We start from the raw sequence: 4483 nt of genomic DNA, 5'->3' as shown, positions 1-4483 counted from the left end.
TCCCTATTTAGCAAGTTAATGTAAATCAACATGCAAGCATAACACATAAAAAGATCAACACATAACACAATGATTTATGTGGAAATCTGATTTGGTAAAAACCACCAGTAACATGCTACTCAATTCTCACTCTTCTAAAGTGATGCCCTGTAAAACACCTGCATTATTAAATGCTTACAACACATTGTTAAATGTGACCTTGTTAGAGGATTTATCCAGCCTGTTAGAAGTGAGCCTGGTTAGAGGACTTTAGAACATTCACTTGGAGTACCACCCTGCTAAAGGATTTACAAATGGCTATTAAACTAACCTAAGTCCATAAGATTTCCATATCTAATACAATTGCTAGAGAGTATTAGAAAGTCTTTGACCTGATTACAACATACAACTTAACTTACAAATTTCAGATCACTCTTCAACTCTTCACATTGCCTGGCTTTCACTCTTTGCAACTCTGACAACTTGCCCTCCTTTCAAGCTTTGTCTCCTTGAGTCTTCATGATCAATGTACCATTGCAATCATCTCTCTAACCACTTTATCAAAGTAGAGCCTCCGTGCTTTGTTCTTCCTTCTCCTAGATGTCTTCTCCTTGACATCCTTCTAACCACTTCACAATTTGGCACTCCAATAGCTCTTTCTTCTTGGTCTATGACTCCTTAAATAGAAGTCTAAAATTTATTTTCCTGCTCAATTCTTGCATCCTTTAATTTCAATTTGTATCGATTAGGTAGGATTCATTGAATCTAACCCATAAATTGTTTCTTCTAGAAACTTCTTGAATAATCCTTTTGAATTCACTAAAAAATGGTATACATAGAATTTTGTGCCACCAGATCATCATCCTTATCCTCCAATTGGTTCACAAAGTTTAAGGTAACAACTCTGTTGGCTTAGATTTGGTAAATCTTTGACATTTCCAATAATGAAATAGCTCAAAACTATTGAAATATTGGTGCTTGACACATAATGTGTTACTCAGCATCAACTACATTTTATTGATGCTCAACACTTGAAGTATACTGGGCACCATCTAAGATTTTCTAACGGTTGGCACCTGAAGTTTACTTGGCACCAACTAAGATTTTCTGATACTCAACACCTGTTACTTTTCTTGGAACTTGAACTTCACTCGACACCTGATCTTCACTTAGTACACACTAGATTTTTCATTTGCTAGGGTCCAACAAAAAAATTGCTTGGCTTAAAATAGCTTGCTCGGCACACACTAATGAACTTAGTTTAAGCTTTGCAATTAACCTTGTTCCAACTTACACTTCTAGTTTTGTTAAGTGTAGCCAACCTCTATATCTTTGAGTATGTTATCAATACACCATTTAACCATTGTCTTAGTTGATCCTTGCACTTCATTACAACATCATAACTCAACCTTTCCCTCAGGTGCTTTTGTTACATGTTGTTGATTAAATCCTCTTCATCAGTCAACTAAGTGATAGTACTTAGATCTTATAAGAAATTGTCATTCCTACAAATAGCAGATCTAAAATTAATGACAAAACAATGATTGAAAATATTCTTTTAACAACAATCTCCCTCTTTGATAGTAAACCTTTTGAATCAGACTTCCAACATTAGGAAAAATGATCAAACCTTAGGAAATATTGAAATAATTGAATTAATTACAATTTGATCAAAGAAATTGATTTGAATTGATTTAATAAAATATTACAAACCATTGATTCAAAAAATTTGATAAATTGAATAATGAGGGCCCATAGTCTATGCAACCATTTTAGGGTGCATACATTTGCCCCTCTTTGACTAGTGTGATCAATTTGGGAACACATGTAGTCAAAGAAAGAAATTTAAGTGTGAGGTCAATTTGGGATCACAAAACAACCCATATGTGTGGTCAACTCAAGAACACATTAGAATCAAGAAAATAAATAAATTTTGAATTAGAAAAGATAAGGATAAAATTGATAAAATTGAATCAAGGATTGAAGTTGATAGGCATTGCCCCCTCATGATTGAAATCAAAATTAGATAGAGGAGAAAAAACAAATTGATAAATTTGATTAAATCGAACAAAAGATAAAGTTCTTGATGTAAGGTGAATGATATAAGAATAAAAAAACCAAAGTATATCAAAAAGCATGAAATATTATGACCCAAAGGTGAATTAGGAGAAAATAAGTGAGGTGAAAGCGAATGGAAGGGAGAAATTTGGAAGATATGGAAAGAAACAAAAAGAAAAGAAGAAAATTTTCTGTAAGGAATAGAATGCCCCAAAATCAATCAATTTTTTAAGATAAATTTTTTGATTGAGATCACGAAAGAAGATAAGGAAATGAAGATCAAACATGACCATAGTTGATTAAAATTTGACAAGAAAGATGAAGGGAAACCCTCTCGAACTCAAATGCAACCTAAAAAAGCAAACTAACATGAAGTCTAATAATTTAAACTACATAAAAATGCAAAGGTGTACTTGCAATAGAGTAGTTGTAACATAGGATTTTGTGTTCATTATTCATTAGAGAATGTAAAAGAACTTATTTTTATCATTGGGCCATTATTAACGGACATCAAAAAATCACACAATCATCACTAGTCACAAGTGCACCCATGAAACTATGAATGTGATTTATATTATATTGGAATGTGGAAGGATTCTAAGATAAGCATCAAAGACATAAAGGTCAAGATGACTTTGATGTTAGCTTACCCAACTTAATGTAGCAAAACCATGCTCACATCAAGGCATAGAAAAACAAAAGAAAAACAAGATTTGAGGCATGTGCGAAGTGCTCTAGTCCATGACATCCTTGAAAAACAAAAGAAAAACAAGCCAACAAATCTTAGCCAATTTTAAGTGTATCTGTGTAAGTCACATGACTATTTTCTTTAGGACATCAAATTTGTCAGTGGGAAGCATCATGACATCCTAGATTGTAGAAAATGTATCCAATAAGTGTTGAGAAACACTTGATGTCAAGGGGAAGTGTTTAAAAATGCTATTTGAAAGAGTTGCCAAAGAAATGACAACACAACAAAGAAACCTTAGATAAAGCAAAAGACCACCTATGCCCCCTAGACCTAGACTAGGATCAACTCCAAAACTTTGAATACCAAAAGGACATATGAATTGAAATGGATTAAGCTTAAAGTGCAAAGTGATATGGTGATAGACATAAGAAAAACGGTATCAAGTAGCACTTGTTTCTAGGTTTTCACCACTTGGCAAGAATCTTTTTTTGATTTTTTTCAAAACTTTTTAAAATGTGTTTGTATTTTTAATATATTTGATTTTTTTGGTGATACATCAAAGCTCCTATTGCTAGGATTAGGCGATCATTTTTCAGGACATTTTATGTTTTTAAAGATTTTTTTCAACATCATATATTATTATTTTTTGAATTTTTAGAATGACATAAAGATTACTCGCTCTCAAGAATGATAAGATCAATGTGTCCCAATGTCTAGCAAGGTGTAAGGTATGGTGGAACAAGAAGCTTGTGGATATGATGGATAAGCAAGGAGTGTATGAAGCAAGTGAAAGTGATCTTCAAGGACTGACTCCTCAAGAGTACCCAAGCTAGGGAAAGATAATCATATAAAGCATGTTGGACAAGAAAAGAAAGCCATGAAAGGAGATAGCATGTGAGATAAGCAGTGGAAACTAATAAGCAAGAAGCATGAAAGCAAGTAGTCCAAAAAAAAGTAGGCTTGTCAAGAGGCCTAAGAATTGTGTGATCAAGACCAAGGGGTCAAATAGATAGGATACCAATAGGATAGAGCAACAAGAATGAAGCTATGCATGAAGGCTATGAGTGAACAAGAAAGCATAATAGGGAATTTGATGGTTAAAATAGCCAATACGCAAAGATAGCTCAAAATTTTCAAGATCAAAGAGGAAGGATTATGGAAGAATTACACATGATGCCATGTTTGCCAGGTTTTCATCATGATACTTATCCAAGGTGCCACAAGAAGTGGTTTTCATCATAGGAAAAATTTATTTCTCTTTACTCTTGCTACCAAGGTGTCACAAAGAGTAGTTTTCACCAAGGCATATTTTCAATTTTTTCTTTTTTCTTTTTTATTTTTTGAATTTTAGAAAGAGCTCAAGTTATTTCAATTTAGATAGTGCTCCTATAGGAAGTATAAGTCATGATAAGCCAAGACCATAGAAAGGTATGCTCAAAGATGCTAATAGGGTGATGAAAAGCAGATGGTAGATAATGTATATGGAGGACAAGGTTTTATGCTTTGGAAAGCTAGAAGGAATGTGGATAGCAGGTAAGTATAGGCTTGAAAATATTGCATAAGGGTAGGTGATAAAGTAGGCAAGATCAACATCAACACACAACTTGAAGGGTTGTGAATCGATGGAGTAATCATCAAGAAAATAGCTTGAGGTATAGATGTATGAGGAAGTAAGAGACTTTGGAAGGAGATGGAGTGGAAGCCTTTGGAAGCTTCTTAGGAAGGTTTTTGGAAGAAGATGGAATGGAAGTCTTT

The sequence above is a fragment of the Cupressus sempervirens genome, chromosome 11 (assembly GCF_028749045.1).
Source record: "Cupressus sempervirens isolate cs-2001-9-10 chromosome 11, ASM2874904v1, whole genome shotgun sequence".
In the NCBI taxonomy this organism is placed as follows: domain Eukaryota; kingdom Viridiplantae; phylum Streptophyta; class Pinopsida; order Cupressales; family Cupressaceae; genus Cupressus; species Cupressus sempervirens.
This window is presented reverse-complemented; position numbering follows the sequence as displayed.